Genomic DNA, 20970 nt, shown 5'->3' with positions numbered 1-20970 from the left:
GAGGGACGTCCCAGCCACACATCGGGGCGACGCGGCCACCCAAGCCAAAGCCGCCCGTGGGCCAGCCGCCGACCCCCGTGCACACCGAGGCGCAGCGTGGGCGGGATGCCGCTGCTCCCCGCAGGAGCGCGGCGCTCACCTCTGCTTCATGCTGCTGTGTCCTCGTGGCCGGCGGGGCCACCCAGCCGCGCGCCGGGACACGCAGCCGCAGCCCCCGCGCGCTAGCCCGCAGCGTCCGGCCGGCAGCAGCGGCGGCGGCAGCAGCGCAGCGGCGCCGCCGGGGCGGGGCGGGCACATGGGAGGGCGGAGGCTGCGGCCCTCCAGGCTAGACCACCGACCCGAACAGGGGAGCGCGCGCTCAGTGCTCCTGCAGCTCGCCCGTGCTTCTCGTTCTTAGGGACCGGCTTGCCACCGCCAGCCTCGATTCCCTGAAAAGATCACGAGTCACAGGCAGAAGGTAAAGGAATGCATAGCTACTACTCACTCACGCTCCCTCCACCCCCCCTCGGCCCGGACCATATGGTACATTCCTGAAAGCGCAAGGGAGTAGGAGAGGAAAGAGGTGATTGGCTGGGGATCTTGGAAGGGGCGAGGAGCCACACAAAACGGCCAACGGGATAACACCGGGGGCATATCAAAGCCGGCCAGACCCGAGACTGGGGGACGCCCTTAAAGGGGACTTGTTTGTTGCTCTCGGAAGCCTCCACAAAACAAAACTAGAATTTTCTTCCTGATCTCATCCAGATGGGACAGAATAGAAAAGTGTAGGATTTTCGGGGGGGGGGGGAGCTATAGGAAACTTGGGAGAATTGAATCCTATATCTCTGTCTTTGAGTGGGTAACGCCAACTCCCTGCCTCGGTTTCCTTTTCCAATCCGATGTGGATGACCTCTAGCAAGCCTTCCTCTTATTGCCTCATCCCTTGCCGATCATTAGTCTGTTCAATTCCAGGCGTCTTAAAGAACTTTGGTTGGAAGTGGGTAGACCTTCTGACTCACACCTTTACAGACATTGCTGCATATAGTATATTACTGTATATCGTATCTTATTGCGGGAAGGCAGGTCGAATATTCTTTCCGAGGTTCTTTCATATGTTAAGGAAGAGCATTCTTCCTACCCGGGTGTGTAGACCGCGCCTCCTAAGGTCTGCTCTCCCAGAGGCGACGAGGCTTCAGTTAATTCTTCACTGGCCTGCTGGACTGTGCAGGATTCTGGCCTTTCAGCAGCAAACCCCCGGGCTGATGACCCTCGGGCCCTGCTGAAGAATTTGTTCCTGGCTGAAAGTCTGTAGCACACCACTCAGCTATGCAGGGTTCACCGTGCTCTCGGTCTAGCTGAAGACCTACAGACATTCCTGAAGGCTTTCTCGGCTCCATTTTAGACTTTTACTCCAGAAAGCTAGGACTGCCTCAGACCAATTGTACTCTATTTACATTTTTTAAACTTATTATTTGGGAGGTGGCGTGGGGCGCGTGTGGAGGTCAGAGGACAACTTTTAGGAGTCACTTCTCTCCCACCGTGAGCCCTGGGGATCCAACTCCAGCCCTCCGGCTTGATGACAAACACTTTGTCACCCTCCACTTCCTTTATTTCAGAATTTTTCAGCCTGGACTCCTCGGCGTCCAAACTGTAAGGTATTCCGGATGCCTTTCCTAAGAGTTATACCTGCAGCCAGACAACGAATCTTCCAGAAGTCCCGTTCCGATAGGCAGCCTTCTTGGACGGGCTAACTGTAGCTGCTGACATATAAGGACTCCCATTTCTACCTACCATGTGCCCTCATGACCCGAATTTTCCATGTTTTCTGCCCTCAAATGCAAGCCTGTTTCTAAGTATCCCGTAGCTGCTACTGCTTGGTTAGATAAAAACTGTCCTTCAGAAAGGCTCCTGTGTTTGATGCTTGGCCCCCAGCTGCTATGCTATTTTGGGAGGTGCTGGAAACTTTAGGAGGTGGGGCCTCACTGGTTGAAGTAGGTCGTTAGAAGCCAGTCCTTGGAGTTATCTTGTTCCTGGCCTCTTCCTGTCTTCTGCTTCCTATCCACCACGAGGTGAGCATGTTCCCACTGCTATGCTCTTCTGCCTGAGAGCAGGGGCCCCAAGTCAACAGAGCCAGGAACCAAAGATGGAAAACCACGAATTAAAAGGGATTCCTCCCTTAAACTGTTCATGCCAGGTATGTTTGTCATAACTGAAGAAACTGACTAAGCAGACACAGTGTATCTTATGTGCTGGGTACTGCTGGGAGAGGTTTATGTGCGTCACCTCACTCCGACCTCACATCAGTGCTATGAAGTGCATTATTTCCATTCATACCATTATTCCTCCTGAGAGAAAAAACTAAGAGCTCATCTCTACAAGGGCCCATTGAGGCCAGACTCTAGCAACCACCCTCATAATCCTGCAGTGCAACGCTGTGCTGGAGGAGGCCAGGGTGGGGGCGTGGGGGGCGTGGCAGGGTGTTTTGTTGTTTGTTAACTTGAAGCATGCCAGGGTTGTTTGGGAAGAGGGAATCTCAACTAAGGAAGTGCCTCCATCAGATTGGCCTGTAGGCAAGTTTGTGAGGCATTTTTTTTGATTAAGGATTGATGTAAGAGGGCCCAGCCAAGTGTGGGCATTGCCACCCCTGGGCAAGTGGGGTGTGTAAGAAAGCAGGGTGAGCAACATGAGGAGAAAGCCATTAATCAGCACACCCTCCCCACCCCACCCCCATGGCCTCTGCATCGGTTCCTGCCCGGACTTCTCTTCCTGATGGACTACAACTATAAGCTAAAATAAACACTTTCCTCAAGTCCCTTTTGATCGTGGTGTTTTTATCATAGCAATTGAAAGCAAAGTGAGACAAACGCTGTCTCCTATTTTTGATAAATCTACTGCACTCTAATAAGAGATCATGTCAGGGCTGGGAGCCCTGTGGCAGAGTGAATGCTTAGCTTGCTTGAAGCCCCAGGTTTGGTCCCCAGCAAAAGAGAGGAAAAGGGAGAGAAAAAGAAGCAAGGATGGGAAGAGAAGAGAGGGGGAGAGAATTTCAAACACGTTTCAATACTTGTAATATCATTTGAACGGCAAAGCAGACTGTGTGGAGGAGCGCTGGCAGAAGTTTGTCTATGAAAGGAAGAAAACAACAGCTCACAAATCAGACCATCTTGGCCAAGGTTAAGAAAGCTGCTAAATAAAACTGCCCGCACGTGGTAGACAGAGGCAGGAAGAGTTGCAAGTTCCAGGCCAGCCTGGTGTACATTCTGAGATCCTGCCTGAGAAAAACCAGAGCTTTGGGCTGTCACTCAGCAGTAGAGTAATCTCATAGCATACACACTTCTTTGGGTTCCATCCCTGAGACTTCCAAAAGTAAATAGATGCAGCCTAGTCTTTCAAATTGTACGTCCTGTCCACTGCACTCTCCCACTCCTGCGCAATCCTTTTACAATACGTAACATCTAGGCAACAATTGTAAGCAACAAGGAAAGAAATACACAATAGCAAAATCTGTGGGGAAAGGTTCAAGGATTATGCTATAAGAAGTGCCTACAGTGATTTTATGTCTCTGCCCTGTTGGCATGTTCAATAGCACAGGAAAAGGAAGTGTGTGTGTGTGTGTGTGTGTGTGTGTGTGTGTGTGTGTGTCCCGGCAAACTTGGAGCTAGAATCACCTGTGTCCATGAAGAAGGGCCGTGTGCATTGCCTCTGAACCAGGTGTTTAGTAAAAATACCCTGCACACTGGCAGTTAGAATACAACCCTGAAAATACAGGCTGTGTTAATCCTCTCTCTCTCTCTCTCTCTCTCTCTCTCTCTCTCTGTTTTTGTTTTCCGAGACAGGGCCTCTCAGTGTAGCCCTGGAAGTTGTTCTGTAGACCAGGCTGGCCTCGAACTCAGAGATCCTCCTGCTTCTGCCTCCTGAGTGCTGGGATTAAAGGCGTGCGCCACCCTGTCTTAAAATAAGAAAAGGATATAAATTGTTTATTTATTTGGTGTGTGGTGGTCGAAAGACAACTTGTGTTCTCTCCTTGCAACATCCGAGTCCCAATGATAGAACTTAGATTGGCAGGCTCGACGGCAAACCCTTTTACACATTGAGCCATCTCTCCAAAGCCTCTCCCACATGATTTTTGTTAGTGAGTCTACCTGCTGCTAGGGCTTCATCCTTCCCATCTTCCCAGGGACTTCCCAAGCTGCCCATAACTCGGAAACTCCCAGGATGCTTTGCACAGGCTCAGGTGTGGGATAGGAGAATCAAAAAGGAAGTGCAGGGTGGTTTAGAAGAAACTTAATTCCTGAACTGTATCCACTGTCACAGAGACCCAGCAGAGAAAAGGACAATGTGCTTCAAGTCCTTGCCTCTGGGGCTGGGGAGATAACTCAGCAGTTAAGAGTACTAGCTGTTCTTCTGGAGGACCTAGGTTCAATTCCCAACACCCACATGGTAGCTAGCAACCCTATATATAACTCCAGTACCAGGGGATTTGAAGTCCTTTGTTCTGACCTCCAGGAACACCAAGCATGCACATGGGACACACAGCGTTACATGCAGGCAAAACACCCATATACATAATAATAATAAAATAACTTTTTAAAAAAGTCCTCGCCTGGGGCTGGAGAGATGTCTCAGTGGTTAAGAACACTGGCTACTCTTCCAAAGGTCCTGAGTTCAATTCCCAGCAACCACATGGTGGCTCACAGCTATCTATAATGGGATCTGGTGCCCTCTTCTGGTATACATTCAGAGAATTCATACATAAAATATAAGTGAATAATTTTTTTTAAAGACCTTGGCTTTCTCTTTTTCTCCTAGCTTTTTGTTTGTTTTGTTTTGTTTTGTTTTTTGAGACAGGGTTTCTCTGTGTAGCTTTGGAGCCTATCCTGGCACTCGCTCTGGAGACCAGGCTGGCCTCGAACTCACAGAGATCCGCCTGCCTCTGCCTCCTGTGTGCTGGGATTAAAGGCGTGTGCCACCAATGCCCGGCTCTCCTAGCTTTGAACTAGCCTAGTCTGCAGGAAGACAGCTAAGGGGTGCACAGGTGGCAGTGTCCCAGTACCAGAGACACTCCTGGGGTCTGAGTTTATCCGTAGACTACCATCTAACAGCAAGACTTTAATACACACACACACACACACACACACACGCACACGCACACGCACACGCACACGCACACGCACACGCACACGCACACAGGAACGTGCCTTTTACTTTGTAATTCTTGATTTATAAATTTTTAGCCTGCCAGCAGGCAGGAAAGAAATTATAATACAACTTGACAAAATCACATGTCTATGTCTCTATCCATTTTTTCACAGTGTAATAGTGTCAAAGCTGAGAAAGGGTTCCTCAGACTCACCAGCCTACACATGCTTAGCCATAGTCAGAAGTTCTGCATAGCAATTGCAGGTAAAACCAAGATGGGACCGTGTAGGGAAAATCAGTTGCCAAGGCCACCATGCAATCCAGCGCTGCCACCTCACTTACTAGGATAAAATCCTAGAGTTCCATCACCCTCAGAGAAAGACTTCCCAAGCCAGCTTCAGCGGGGTTCTCACTGTCTAGAAACTAAGCAACCCTTGCCAACAGGCTTTCTGGTTTTCCTGGGCTTGTCTTTATTTTAATTTTAGTGATGCTGAGAACAGAACCTTGGGTTTTGTACATTCCAGGCAAGGTTTGCAACATTGAGCTCCATACGTCCTCTGCCCCAGATGGATACCTTCTTGTGCAGTTGCATTATCAGGAAACTAACTGTTCTATAGCTGTGTGTATACATAGATTCACGGGCACACATGATGTATCAATCAGTCCAGGCTAAATGCTGTGTACTTGTAGAAACAGACTACAGGCAAACCTACCCTAGGGAGGAGGGGGAGGAATTAATTAAGGGTTTCCAATTCTACTTGTTTAGGACAATGTTTTTTTAAATAGCAACACTGAGGAGGGGATGGAGTGATGACACAGTGAGCAGAGGCGCTAAGGACCTGAGTTTGATCCCCCTGAACACACATGGTGGAAGGAGAGAACCAACTCCCATAAGTTGTTTTCTGACTTCCACAGGCGTGTCCACACATATATACAAAATAATAAATGTAATAAAAATATTATAATTAACACACTGCCTGTCCACCTTTTGGATAAGATCAAGTGTAAAATCTAGAGTATTAGAAAAACATAGTGGCACAGTTTGTAACCTCAGCACTTGAAAGGCTGAAATTGGAGAATCAGTGTCAAAGCTAGCCTGGGCTGCCGTAGACCCTGTCCCCAAAACAAACAAAAGTTCAGTACAACCACAAAATCATGTTAGGGGGTGCCAGTGTCCACTCCAGCACTATAGCCCTGGCTGGAGTGCTCTCTCTTGCTTTGCACCCTGTGTGATGTCAACCCCTCAGCCTGAGTGCTGGCCGATTTTTGAGCCAGGCATCACCTGCCCTATAACCAGGAGGAACTGTGTGCAGAGGAAGCTGCAAGCCCTTGGGCTGGGGGGGGGGGGGTTGGCCTGGGAGTACAAGCACAGCTGTGTGGACAGCAGCGCCCTCTTCCTGCAGGGGCTGTGGCTGCCCTGCCACCTGGGGTTGCCACCTACAAGGCTGCAGGCAGATATCTTCCAAGAATGATTGACAAACTAATGAGAATTTTTTTTTTTTTTTTTGGTCATTGTGGGATGTTTGTAACTAAAGCAAGAAGGACCTCTACAGCTCTTTAGCACGTACAAGCCTTCAAACCTGGACCCCAAACTCAGACTACTTTTTAAAAAGGAATTATTTATCATCATCATACTATTGTTGTTGTTGTTGTTATTCCCAAGTGCCAATAAACAATTCAATGAAGATTTAACTTAGGTAGCTTTTTTTTTCACCTGTTTATTTGACTTGGCAGTTGAAGGTGTTAAATTTCATTGGCTAGAGCTGGAGACATAGCTCACTGGCACTTTCTTCTCTTCCAGAGGACCTAGGTTCATTCAGTTCCCAGCACCCACAAGGCATTCACAAACCTGTTCACTCCAGTTTTAGGAAATCTAACACCCTCTTCTGATCTCTGGGCACTGCACTTACATTTGTTCATATACCTACATGAAGAAGAAACAGTCATATATATATATTTATATGTATATATATATTAAAATTAATAAACCATACTTTCCTTAGTATGCTGCCTTGACAAAGACAATGCAAAAGTATTGGAATAGGTTGGTTTTTTTTGTTTGTTTGGTTTTTTTTGTTTTTTTTTGTTTTTCGAGACAGGGTTTCTCTGTGTAGCTTTGGAGCCTATCCTGGCACTGGCTCAGGAGACCAGGCTGGCCTCGAACTCATAGAGATCCACCTGCCTCTGCCTCCTGAGACTCATAGAGATCCGCCTGCCTCTGCCTCCTGAGTGCTGGGATTAAAGGCGTGCGCCACCAACGCCCGGCAAGTATTGGAATAGTTAAGTGATCTGAAACAATATTGGAAAAGAAGTTATTGCTATACTGTTAATAGTCCGTGCAGCCGCACCATCTTAGGATACCTTGCAGCACTTGGACAGAGCAGTTGAGCACATGGAAAGGTCTCGGGCAGTTTCTACTGCAGTCTTCCAGTTTGGTCATGCAGAGACCCTCCTTCCATTACTTTCTCTCAAAAGCTACTTCAATGACAAGGAGCCCCTTATAGCTGACAATTGTGAGGAGCACGTCCTCCTCAAGTTCTGTGGTCGGTCACATTGTACCTTATGCCATTGGGAAAACAAAACAAAACTGCTAACACTCTCAAAGAAGAATTCCAAGCACAGACACAGCTGGCACACTCACCGGAAGCTGTTACTTCATATGAAGACCGGAAGAATCTCAACAGGGACATTCTTCAGAGCTGTGGCACTAGTGAAGAATGTGACCTAACAAAGGTGAACGTGACACCCCACTAGTTCTGAGGAGCCGGAAAAACATCCTTGGTTCAGTGGTACTTTCCTGTGTGGGATGATCATGTTATAATTTGTCAGGCAACTTCCTGATCTGAAAAGCCTGCAAGGCTGGGCTGGGCGTAGTGACACTAGGGAGGAAGAGGCAGGTGGGTCTCTGTGAGTTCAAGACCAGTCAGGGCTTCAATCTGGCATAAGTCATATTACAATATAGGCTGGCTGAGATGAACTTTCCTTTTTATTTTACATTTACTTATGTTACTGGGGAAAAGGGATGCATGTCATAGTGCTCAAGTAGAGGTCAGAGGGCAACTTGTGAGAGTCAGCTCCCTTCCCTCCATTACGTGGATTCTTGGAATTGCCGTCAAGCTCAGGCGGCAAGCACCCCTTACTCACTGAGCCATCCCACTGGCCCTAAATTTGTCCTTTGGCACATTAATTTTGGAAATAATGTGGTTTTTTTTTCAAGTCACAAGGAGTTTATTATAGTAAATATTTTCATGGCATTTAACAGAACTCAGAATGACTTCTTTGAAACAGGTTCAAATCTAAAAATAAAATCAAGAAAACCAAGTCAGCCAGAAAAAAGTCTCTATTTAAAAAAGAAAAAAATTCAAACCATCAAAACATACATTTTATATAAAAAACAAAATATAAAAATGAAGTCAACTGGATTTGGAGAGATGGCCCAGCAGTTAAGAGCACTTATTGTTGTTCTAAAAGAACACACATAGTTAAGCAGTTAAGATCACTGGCTGTTCTTCCAGAGGACTCAGGGTCGATTCCCAGCACCCACATGGCAGCTCACTGTCATCTGTAACTCCAGTTCTGAGGACCCAAGTCCTTTTCTGGCCTCAGCAGATAACAGACATGTATGTGGTGTATAAACATCTGCAAGCAAAGCACCCAGATATGTAAAATAAATAAAAATCATTTTTAAAAATGGAAGTCAACTGACAGAATGAAGGCGATTAGGTAATAGATGTGAGAAACTTCCCAGTTTGTCCAAAAGCTTTCTGCTTTCACTGCTACGTACTTAGAGCAGGGCTGATGAGAATTAAGATTGTCTTGAAAGACTTTCTAGGAGGTTAAAGGAAATTACTGAAAAGCTACTTAAATATCTGATAAATAATATGAACACAATACCTCACTATACTCTCTCTGTATCTTGCTTTAGTCTGTTTCTTATATTTTGGTGTGAGCCTAGCCTTTAATGGCTGAACCATCTCTCCAGGCCCCATGGTTTGTTTGTTTGTTTGTTTGTTTGTTTCTTTCTTTCTTTCTTTTTTTTGTTTTTTTGAGACAGGGTTTCTCTGTGGCTTTGGAGGCTGTCCTGGAACTAGCTCTTATAGACCAGGCTGGTCTCGAACTCACAGAGATCCACCTGCCTCTGCCTCCCGAGTGCTGGGATTAAAGGCGTGTGCCACCAACGCCTGGCACATGGTTTGTTTCTTAATATCATATTCTCATTAGGTAGATATGGGTGCTTAGAACTTCTCTGAAGCCGCATGCCCACTTTATCACAATCTTTGCATCTTTACGATGCAAGGATCCTACCCAATGGGGGAAGCAAGAGCTTGGCATAATTGGCAAAATTCATTGACTTATTAGGTCAAATTCCAAGTCATCCAAGGATGCTAGATTTTGATCACCCAACACTTCCCATGCATCATTTACAAGTTATAGCCTACCTCAGTGAGGTTCCCCCTGTGAGTCAGAAATGTGTCGTTTCTGACCAGCTGTTTCCTGGAGCAGACGTTTTCCTGAAGAGAGCTGTTCCAGTGAGTGCAGAAACATTTCTTTCTCTTTTAAAACGTTTTATTAGCTTAAGTGTATGAGAGTTTTTGGTGCATGTATGTTTATGCACCATGTGTGCCTGGTGCCCCCTGAGGTCAAAAGAGAGTGTCAGATCCCCTAGAACTGGAGTTAGACATGTTTGTGAGCTGCCATGTGGGTGCTGGGAATTGAATCAGGGTCCTCTGCACGAGCAACAAGTACTCTTAACTGCTGAGCCAACTCAGAATATTTCTTATCTATCCTGTGTAACTAGGAAAAGACAGAAATGACAAATAATCTCCACAGGATCCCAAGTGCTCCTTGCTTCAATCTGAGATCACACACCTGTAGTTTGATCATGGCCTCGGATTAGCTTTCAGTCATCCCCCTGAGTGTCTGATTGACAAGGCACTTTTCTGGGCCTGGCGGACATGGCAAGGATAATGAGGCAGAGGTTCTAACTTCTAGGACTGACAGTGTGAATGGGGAGTGAGCGGTGGATTGAAATAAATATTGTCAGGTGAAGGGTGCTGCTCCCAAGGCTGAGAAAATTTACCTGAGATTTGAAAGACTTTGTGGAGGAGAGGAGATTCCAATACCCCTCTCCCCCCCAAAAAACAGATAGCAAGAGGTAATCTGGGAAGTGAGATTACCTTTACCTGTAGAAGTTTCAGCTTGGAGAGAAGAGCTGGGCTCATACTCTGTGGCCAAGGACTTTCAAGATGAAGCACAGATCTAACCTGAGGAGGGAAGGCTGGAGGGTCAGGAAGACTAGTTCAAAGAAAGAATGTGAAGAGGGGAACGGCTGTGTAAACAGTGCAGTGGGTGGGAACTGAGTGTCCAGACATCATCTTCTTGGGCTGGAGGTGTGGCTTTGTAGTGCAGTGAGTGCCAGCCGTGCTAGAGGCCCTAAATTTCATTCCTAGCACCAGTTGGCAGGGGGAAAAAAGGCTATAATTAAAGAAATCATCATCTTTTATTGTGCCTTTTCATTTGGGGAGAGGTTTGAGTGCTGAGAATACTTTTATAACAACAAAACAGTTACCGTTTCAGAGCAGCTGCCTCTCACTCCCCAGAAAAGACAGGACAGAAAAGAATTGAGGAAAAATGTCCTATCTGTCTAGATTTTATGGCCCCTTAGGCACTCAAACTACAACACTGGTTACAAGTCTTCAGTAAATTCTTTCCCCTTCCTTAGAGAGGCCGCTGTTTGCATGGAGAGCATCAATGTCCACCCATTCCCTGCAGCATGCAAGCAAACCACAGACTGTCACTCCTCTACACTACCCCAGGAAAATGAAGGGAGAGTATGACGTGCACCGGCCTCCAGGGCCAGGCGTCCCTTGCCTCTCTGAGAATCTGCCTATGTTCTCTGAAAATGGAACCCTAACTGTGGAAGCACACACAGGACAGTGGACTCCAGTCGCCACTTCTGACTCTATACATGGCATGACAAAGGCCCCTTTGAAAAGTTGAGGTCAGTTCAGATGAAATGACTCAAGGCACTTGTCACCAAGCTTGGGGGCCTGAGTTCAATCTCCAGTATCCATACAGTGAAAAGAGAGATTTAACTCTCAGAAGTTGTCCTCTGACTTCCTTCTGTACACCAGGGCACAAAAGCATAAACACAGATACACACAAAATAAACAAACAATAAAAGTTTACCTTGGGGTTTAAAAGACACCACAGGTTTTATCCCTAGCATTGAAAAAAACAGGTAACATAAAGCAATGACAACAACTTAATTTAAAAAACAAACAAACAAGAAAAAAAAATACTTAGGGGAAGAAAAGCAGGGACCAGATGGGCTGAAGTTTACCATACAAGCTCAAGCTTCCACAGAATTGGTCACTAAAGGACACCATACAGAGTTACTTTCAGTCCCCGGGCCTGCTGGGGTAATAGGGCAAGAGGTGGCTAGAATCTCCCAGCCAAGCTCCTCTTCCTGAATCTCCTTGCCAGCTCACCCCAGGGTGCTGTCCCAATATCTTCTATGTGTGCTGAATCATGACACAGAGATCTAGGGTTTACATTTGTCCATTGGCTTCGTGTGGGGCATTTGTGTGTTTGCCCACCCAGCATCCACCACACCCAGGAACGGGACCTGAAGGCAGCAAGGTGGACACTCAGCTTAAGGTCTCTTTCTCACTATGAGCTGGTGGGCAGGCAGCCTGGTTATAGGCACTCTGACCTCCCTTTGGGGAATTTGAGTGGGAAGCAGAGAGCCACAGAAGAACAAGAAAGACAGGGCTGTTGTGGAATATATATAACTATGTAAAGATGTGTTACATTTGTTTATGCTGTGGAATGTTTCTTTAACTGTGGAAAGGTTGTTACATTTGTTTCTGCTGCATTTGTTTTAATTATGAAAAGATGTGTTACTGTTTCACCTTGTCCGCCTAAGGCACCTGATTGGTCTAATAAAAAGTTGAACGGCCAATAGCTAGGCAGAAGAGGGATAGGTGGGACTGGCTGGCAGAGAGAATAAGTAGGAGGAGGAATCTAGATTCAGAAGAAAGGAGGAGAGAGAACTAGGCCACCTGGGGCTGGCCAGCCAAACAGACAAAAAGACAGCAGGAAATAAGATGTATAGAAAGAAAGGTAAAAGGCCCCAAGGGAAAACAGACAAAGAGAAACAGTAAAATAAGTCTCCACATCATGATTTCAGAGCTGGTTGATGGCCTGAAAGAAAAGGCCTGGTACACCAGGGCAAGTTCTTCCAAACAAGAATTGCTGAGGGAGAGCTGGTCACTTTTATATCCCCTTCCCTGCCTGGTTCCCATGCTTCCTGACACCTGGGAGTCACCTCTCCATGAGCTCATTCACAGCCTCTAACCCTCCTCACCCTTCCAAGAGTTAGCCCAAGAGTCTATCTCTGTTGTTTACACCCCCCCAACAACTGCCCCATAAGCTCCACCCCTTACTAACCTCACCTATGTCGTTGCCACCCTATTTGGTTTTAAAGTACTATAAGGTAATTGAGCTACAGAGACACTAAGGTATTTTCCCAAGGTCACACAACTAATGAGCTTTGTGGTCAGAATTTGAACACACGCTTTGGTATGTAGGCATGATGGGAGTGATGATCTGTTACACAACCAAGATGTGTCATTATTGTATCAGGATTGCAATGACTCTGAATAGAAAACGGAAACAGCAATGCTCCCTTCTCGTAGTTGTTCAGGGCTGCCGCAAGTGCTCCATATATAAGTGGCTGGCCGCCAGCGTTGGTGGCCCAAGCCTTTAATCCCAGCACTCGGGAGGCAGAGGCAGGTGGATCTCTGTGCATTTGAGACCAGCCTGGTCTACAAGAGCTAGTTCCAGGACAGCCTCCAAAGCCACAGAGAAACCCTGTCTCGAAAAAAAAAAAAAAAAAAAAAAAAAAAAAGTGGCTGGCCTAGGGTATTGTGGTGGTTTGAAAGAAAATGGCCCCAAAGGCACTATTAGGAGGTGTGGCCTTGTTGGAGGAAGAATGTCACTGTCGGGTTCGGGCTTTGAGGTCTCTTTTGCTCAAGCTTCCCTCAGTGTGACTATCAGTTGAATTCCTGTTACCTCTGAGTTAAGGACTCTCAGCTCCAGCACCACATTTGCTCCCATGCTCCACGCCACGATGATATTGGGCTGAACCTCTGAAACTCTAAGTGAGCCCCCTCAATTAAATGTTTTTTGTTTTGTTTTGTTTTAAAGAGTTACAGTGGTCATGGTGTCTCTTCATAGCAATGAGGACCTAACTAAGACAGGTATTTGCTAACATTAGTTTGGTTGACCTACAAGTGCAAATTGCACCCACATGGTGAAGCAAACAGAATAATTGACGCCTGATCTAGTCCAAAGATCGCTGCTTCTATGTAGATCCCAATAGAATCTCAAAACCTCTGCCAAATCTCTAGCACACACGGAGGTCAAAGGACAACTTCCAGGAGTTGGTTTTCTCCTACCACACAGGTCCCAGGAATCAAACTCAGTTATCAGGTTTAGCATCAGGTGCCTTCACCCAGTGAGTCATCTGGATGATCCCATATCGGGTTTTAAATCCTAGATATTTCTCAGTGTCTAGTCTGTGGAATGCCTACCAGTAAATCTATTCAGATGCCCTTGGATGCGGGGGGGGGGGGGGAATGGGACTGAAACACTCCACTGCCTTTGGAGAAGGAATAGAGCCAGGCTATCCATCCCTCTTTGGGGTGATGAAAATGAGGCACACAAATGGGAAAGAGGACTAGGGGAGGAGGTGTCCACCTACTACTTTGCATGTTAAAATAAAAAATAAATAGGGCACAGAGACGCACTCTATCTGAGGCTCAGCTGTGTAGCAAGCCACAGGTTAAGCAGAACCTGGGAACTCGGTGCCAGGCTTTGGCGCCGAGACTGTGATACCTGGAAAAACAGAACAGGTTTCCCAGGTAGCTCTTACTCCCATCCCATCTTCTCCCTCCTTCTGCCTTTCCCATTTGATTACAGCACCAACCATGCTAGGATTTATGAGAGAGGCTCTCCCAGAGCTCTGCTCATCGCCTTAACTCTGAGGTGTGAGTTACTTAAAATGCTCTACACACACACACACACACAAGTTTCTTATAGAACCTAGGTCCTCAGGGCTAATTAGGCAAATGCTCTAACCACTGAGCTTCACTCCCAGACTTGTTATCTCTCTTCCCTTTGTTGCCCCCCCCCCTGTAGTACAGGCTGGCTGGCCTTGAACTCACTATGTAGCTCACACTGTCTTGAACTCAGAGCAATTCTCCTACTTCAGCTTCCCAAGGACTGGAGTTCCACAAATGAGCCACCAATCACCCAGTTTCCACTTTGGCTTCATTTTTTTTTTTTTTGAAATATTGTCTCTGGATGTATCACAGGCTTTCCCTATGTATTATCATGTTGCATTCCCTCCAAACTGGACCAGCACAGAAAGCAACGCAGAATAGATGACAGAGTTTTACCTGCATTTGTGCATAACATTATGTGTTAAGATTTTTTTAAATTTTGTTTTGATATTATCTTTTTGTTTTTGAGATAGGGTCTCAGTCTGTAACCTCGGCTGGCCTCAACCTTGTGGCGATACTCACTCCTACTTTAACTTCCTGTTAATCAGCAGGGTGTAGTGGTGCACACCTTTAGTCTCAGCACTCTGAAAGCAAAAGCAGGAAGAGCTCTGTGAGTTTGAGGCTAGCCTGGTCAGCATAAAGAGTTCCAGGACAGCCAGGGCTATGTAGAAAAATCTCGTCTAAAAAAACCAACCAACCAAACAAAGACCAATTCTAATGTCTTACAAAGTCTCCTTATGCCTTTTTATCATTAAATCCTCTGATGCCTTAACCCTAGGAAATTGCTAATGTTTTCTTTCACTAAAATGTAGCCATTTAGTGTGATGTCATTTAAACAGAACATACAGTGAATATATATATATATATATATATATATATATATATTATATCCATCCAGCAAGATGGCTCAGAGAGTGAAGGTGCTTGCTGCCAAGCCTGACAACCTAATTTCAATCCTCAAGACCCACATGGTGGAAGGAGAGAACTGATTCCTAAAAGTTGTCCTCTGACTTCCGAACAAGTACTATGGACCAACCACACGCATCCCTCCCTAAATAAAGCAAATGTCATGAAAATGTAAAAATAGAGTGAAATGTTTTGGTTTTCCTTTCTGCCTTGTGAAAAGTCTGTTCCAGTGTAGGAGTTGCTCAGTGTAGAACCCATAGTTATAGCACATTCAAAGTCCTGGTTCAATTCTCAGCTCTTCCACAATAAATAACAAGATAAAAGGGTTGGTTCGCCGGGCGGTGGTGGCGCACGCCTTTAATCCCAGCACTCGGGAGGCAGAGGCAGGTGGATCTCTGTGAGTTCGAGACCAGCCTGGTCTACAAGAGCTAATTCCAGGATAGGTTCCAAAGCCACAGAGAAACCCTGTCTCGAAAAACAAAACAAAACAAAAAAAAGGGTTGGTTCACGATCAAAAGACCAGTGCACAGAAGGGCATGTGGAGCTTATAGCCCAGTGCTCACATCAGCATACGCAGGACAAAGGCCTCTCAGAACTGGGCTTTCAGAAGGCCTGAGTCAGCCTGTGTCAGTGGTAAAACGCTTGCTTCCCATTCGCGAGGTCCTGGGTTCAATTCCCAGCACTAAAACACTCTGAAAATATATTTAATTCTATTTTTTTTGTCAGCTCTTCTGGAATTTGACTATTTCATTGTGATTCAGTCCTAACTTCCTTCAATGTTCACTGCAGGGAATGAGCATAACGATTGTTTGACTGTGACCCATGCAAAGAATTGAATCTTGCTGCCTGGGGGTGTGGCTTAGCATGGGCAGGGCTCTGGATTTGATCCCTAACTCCAAGAATAAATAAAACAAAAGCTTCATGACTCAGTGTACAACAGACATATACAAAACCAATACACACATTTCAGCCTACAAAACCTCCTCTCCATCTGTGTGGCACATTTGGATAATTTTTCTTTTTTTAAAATGCTGGTTATGACCCACAAAATTGATTTCCTGGCCCACTGATGAGTCACAATCCAGTTTGCTAAAGTATCAGTTTGGGCTTTAATAAAGCACCGGAGGCTCCTAGGGCCTCCCCCTCTGAGTTTAGGCAGCTCTTTCTGAGGGTGAGCTGGGTTCCTGGACGCTTCCTCCTGGGCTGTGGAGGACTCTGTCATTTTCAGGGAGTAGCTCTTGGTGGTTGTGGTGGGAAGGGATGGTGTGAGATGAGACCCAGATGTACTGTTCTTGGTTAGCCGCCTAGTGGATGGGCAGTCTTTGTAATGTTGGCATCCTGCCTTGTGAGGTGGGTCAGCTCTGTGGTGACCAGTCAGAAAGGGGGCTTGGGGCTGGATAGCAGAAGCCACCCTGAGCCACCTGTCTGACAGAACTTGTCCAAAGAGCACAGGTCAGCCGGGCGTTGGTGGCGCACGCCTTTAATCCCAGCACTTGGGAGGCAGAGGCAGGTGGATCTCTGTGAGTTTGAGACCAGCCTGGTCTACAAGAGCTAGTTCCAGGACAGCCTCCAAAAGCCACAGAGAAACACTGTCTCAAAAAAACAAAAACAAAACCAAAAACAACAACAACAAAAGAGCACAGGTCAGTGAAGAAAGCTAAGAACTGCCCAGGCAAAGGATGCCCACAGCTCCCTGTGCTGGGCAAGCGCTGGGGAAACCCTGGAGGAGGCCCAGGATAAGTAGAGGCAGTCTCCAGAGAACAGGGCAACTCCACCAGGAGGCAACATAATCCTTGGTGTGTGTGAGTGAGTGTGTGTGTGTGTGTGTGTGTGTGTGTGTGTGTGTGAGAGAGAGAGAGAGAGAGAGAGAGAGAGAGAGAGAGAGAGAGATGTATATGTGTGTGGGTGTGTGAGAGAGAAAGAAGTGTGTGTGTGTGTGTGAGAGAGAGAGAGATGTGTGTGTGAGAGAGAGGGGTGTGTGTGTGTGTGTGTGTGAGAGAGGTGTGTGTGTAAAAGAGGTGTGGGTGTGAAAGAGAGAGAGGGGGGTGTGTGTCTGAGAGAGAGAGTCTAAAGAGACTAGAACAATAAGTAAAGGGAAGGATGGAGATGGTTGTAACTGTTTGGGGTTGCTTGGTAAATAAGCACAAGGAGAGGTTTGTCCAGTCCTAGCTGGGAATGTGGAGACAAAGTACTCAGGTACAATGCATGGGAGAGCTGTGGCCATTCCGCGTGGGTGTCCTCCTGGGCCCCTCTCTCAGCCTGGCACAGGAGGCCTTGTGATCGAAGTCGGGTGGGTGGGTGCTCTTTATGTGGTCACTTAATTCTTCTTCCAATCTATGAAGTGAATGACAGAGGCCAGGCTTTCAGTCTAATAGGCAGGACTGTCATTTGCACCCATCCCCCCACGAAGACTTTAGCCCTTTCTCGATTTAATCAAAATTAATGGGAGAGCCTTAGAAAGCTGTGATGGGGAAAATACTAGCACTAGGTCACACTTTGTAGTTTGTTTCGTTTTTTGGGTTCTGAGAATCTTAGGTAGCCTAGGCTGTCCTAGAACCCAACATGCAGTGACCTTCCTACTACTACCTCTCAAGTGCTGGGCTTTGTAGGCTGTTTACAGTTTTCCCCGCACAGGCCTGGAGTCTGAGGTCTTACCTAATTGAGTGAGCACTGCAGGCTGTAGAGAAGTAGCTGTGTAGCTTCTGCCTCCCACCTGCTTCCCAGCATTTATGACTTATGAATATTCATGAGATAGCTTTAGAATGCAAAGTTTAGAAAAAGCTTTTTGCTTCCTGGTCTGCAAGAGTGGTTGTGGAGAGAATGTTACCCTGGTGTTCCAGTTCTCAGGGAAAGGGCATTTGTAAGATTTCCCTTAGGTGTAGAGGAGCTTTAAAGCTGTAATCAGTTCAGTCTTGAAAAGGATTAGGACTATAATTTCTAGGTCATTTTATCTGCTTTTTTCCTTTGTTCAAACGGCTACCGTATTCCTGACTTCTCTCTCTTTCACTCTCTTCTTTCTTGGAAGTCTAATGTAGCCCAGGCTGGCCTCAAGCTTGCTATACAGCTGAAGATGGCCTTCAACCCATGATCCTCTTGCTTCCACCGCCCAAGTCCTGGAGCTACAGGCATAAATCACCACGCCTCACCCCACTCTTTCCCACAGCCGTTCTCCTTGCAGTTGGAGAGGGGGGCAGTTACAGGTGTGACTTTGATAACCATACAGACTTGGAGTCCGTTTCTAAGACCCTGGCAGTTTTCCCTCTACAGTCCCTCAGAGGCCCACGCTTCCTTTCTCCTTGGTCTGGAAAATAGGTCAGAGCGTTTTCTTCCGAGAAGGAGCCCATTCTGAGAGAGGCGCGCCCTCCCTCCTTTGAGACATCCCTTTCACCTTCAGCTGCTCCAGGTCGCCAAAGGTGCTGCCAGCTCTCTTCCACACAGTGGCTAGTCACACATGACAATAACAATACACCCCCGTCCTCCAGCAGCAGCGCATTTGAGAGGCTAAGCCAGTACCGAGTTCACCTGGAAATACGTCATCCTGATTAGAACGGCGGCGGCAACCTCAGCGCTTTAGAATCACCTGGGAGCTAAGTCAGAATGTCTGGGGCAGGAAACCCCAGGTGTTCCAGCATGCAGCTAGGGCTGACAACTGCAGGGGCCAGCAAGTGCAACCGTCGGTTTATCGTTCATTCCAACTAGGTCCCCCCCCGCCCCCCTTTTTTTTCTCTTGTCTTCTCAGCACGGTAAATGGGTAAACACTTCATCACCAGGGCTGTAAGCAAAGATTGGGGGCTCGGGGAGGAGGAGGGGTTGACGGGGAAGGGAAAGACACTGATGGAGACACACAAAGTACTTTGCCCTGGAAATACGCTCATTTGCTTCTGAAACGAACGCCGTGCTCCGGAACTCTTTTTGCCCTTCCCTTGACTCCCAAGGGGACCAGTATAACCATCCCTTTGTTAACGATCGACAGAGGCTGACTCGCGCTCGGTCCTCCGCAGCCGGGCACGTGCATGCCTACCCGTGTGCGGATGGCACCGCTGGCCTGTTTACCGAGCTGTGCAGGCGAGCGCCGGCGCCCTCTACTGGACGGAAGTAAATGTCCCTCTGAGTGTAACTATTGTCGCCTGTGGATGAGCTAATGGATTCACTTTGAGCTCGTAGAAAGGACACGGTGTCGTGGGGATCCCAGGCAGTCCTCTGACATCTGACATACCGCCAGCTTGCCTAAGGATGTTATTTCTTTGAGGGGGGTAAGAACATAAGGAAGATGGGCTGTGTTGGCTGAGAAACTGAGTGCGATGTTTCTCGGTCTTTGGGGCGTGTGCTTATGGTGCATGGTATCAGCCAGTGGGGCGTTGTGCAGTAAAGGAGACACAGATACTAGAGTGTCACAGCTCCCACTGGTTAAGAGAACAAGACGTTTAAAAGCAGACAGATTTGTTCCAAAAAATCTCGTATATGTCAGAAAGGCAAGGAAAAGCATAACGAATCTAAAGATGTGATTTTTTTTTTTTTTTAAGGCGTCAAGACACAAAACCTTTTCCTTTAAGGGATTTGCTCACCCAGGAGGAGATTTGATGGTACTTACGGACTGGGGCTTCACTCCGCATCTGCCTCTCCGTGAGAGCCTGTCTCCCCAGGCTGGCTGGTCCTCAGGACACAGGTGCTGCTGTTGTGGCTGCGTGCATCCTATGTGTGGCGACTCCACCTTCCAGCTAAAATCCCAGCAAAGGGTCTCATCCGGAGGCCCCGGGGCACACTTCTTTCATCCGTGTGCCTTCCCTCGTTCTCTCGGGGTCCAGAGCAGCGAGGAAGGAATGAAGAACCTGGGTCTGCCACCGTCTGTCGGTCCTCACCGCTGCATCTCAGCTAAGGCTGCAGAAGTCAGTGCAGTAGCGGAACTGGCTAGGGCTCCTCGCGGTTGCCACGGTAACCAGGAGCAGGCTCCTGCCCTGGTGGCGGAGGAAGGCTGTGGAGAAAAGGTAACGGATAAGCGATGACGCGTTGGCCTCTCTCCTGGGCGTCGGTTGAGCCTCAAGTGACCCAAATGAAACGAAGTCCGAGATAACCCGTTCTCTAGACCCAAACCACACCACCGCCGTTGTCTTTTTTTTTCCTCCTCTTCTCCCTCCCCAGTCTACACACATAGGAGCATCTTAAGGGTTAGAAATTCCAGCACTATGCAAGGCTTCCTGCCCCAGAGGATCCTGCTGCACACAGAGCGGAATGTTTGCTAGGCTCGCTCTTGAAAACAGAACTCCCAGCGGGACAGCTGCGGGTGAGCTGGAGGAGCCAGCAAAGGGACCAAGCAAGGGATGATGATGAGTGGGTCACATCCTCTCTGATCTGTAAGATGAAAGACACATAGATGTCTTAGGAAAAGCTTATCAAACTAAGTTGTTCTTGTTACTACTATGATCATGATGGTGGTGAATGTAGACTATGGTCCCCAAATACGCAGTCCCAAAGGCCATAATCCTAAGTGATAAAATAGCTCTAAATTCTAAAGCCCCGAAAGAGTAACACCTTAACAATGTCATTATTCTGGAAAATTATTCGATTTCTTTTTCTTCTCTCTGATTTAAAAGGCAAGGGTCTCATCAAATACACAAGGCTGGCTTTGAACTTGCTGTGTATTAATAGTCAAGGGTGGCTTCGAACACTTGACCCTCAAACAAACAAAAACAACAATAAAATACTAGGGAGAAAAAATTCAAGTGAGAACTTGGGGAGGTAACTCAGTTGGTGGAGCGATTATCTAATATGTATAAGGTCCTAGATTCTATATCCAACAATGGGGGAATTACTAAAATTGGATGGACAAAAAAGTATATTTCAAGAATAGATCAAGCCTGTTATAGTGGCTCGTGCCTTT

The 20970-nt window shown here is 47.0% G+C and overlaps 1 protein-coding gene and 1 long non-coding RNA gene across 13 annotated transcripts in view; one reads left to right on the top strand and one right to left on the bottom strand.

Annotated features, from left to right (window-relative positions):
* Window positions 1–290, bottom strand: part of Mical3 (microtubule associated monooxygenase, calponin and LIM domain containing 3) — a 181762-nt gene extending 181472 nt beyond the window's left edge. For 8 of the 12 annotated variants that reach the window (XM_035448519.1, XM_035448523.1, XM_035448524.1 and 5 more), the window contains exon 1: window positions 140–290. The gene's annotated coding sequence lies outside the window, so the exon portion shown is untranslated. The remainder of the gene's footprint in view (window positions 1–139) is intronic. The other 4 variants (XM_035448529.1, XM_035448530.1, XM_035448520.1 and 1 more) reach the window with 2 other exon arrangements.
* Window positions 291–19104: 18814 nt separating this feature from the next.
* Window positions 19105–20607, top strand: LOC118239258. The gene is made up of 2 exons (XR_004771052.1): window positions 19105–19345; window positions 19616–20607. It is a non-coding gene; the product is annotated as an uncharacterized LOC118239258 (long non-coding RNA).
* The last annotated feature ends 363 nt before the right edge of the window (window positions 20608–20970 follow it).

Source organism: Cricetulus griseus, chromosome 8 (genome assembly GCF_003668045.3).
Source record: "Cricetulus griseus strain 17A/GY chromosome 8, alternate assembly CriGri-PICRH-1.0, whole genome shotgun sequence".
NCBI lineage: Eukaryota > Metazoa > Chordata > Mammalia > Rodentia > Cricetidae > Cricetulus > Cricetulus griseus.
Note: the sequence above shows the minus strand (reverse complement) of the source record. Positions and strands in the feature narration are given on the sequence as shown.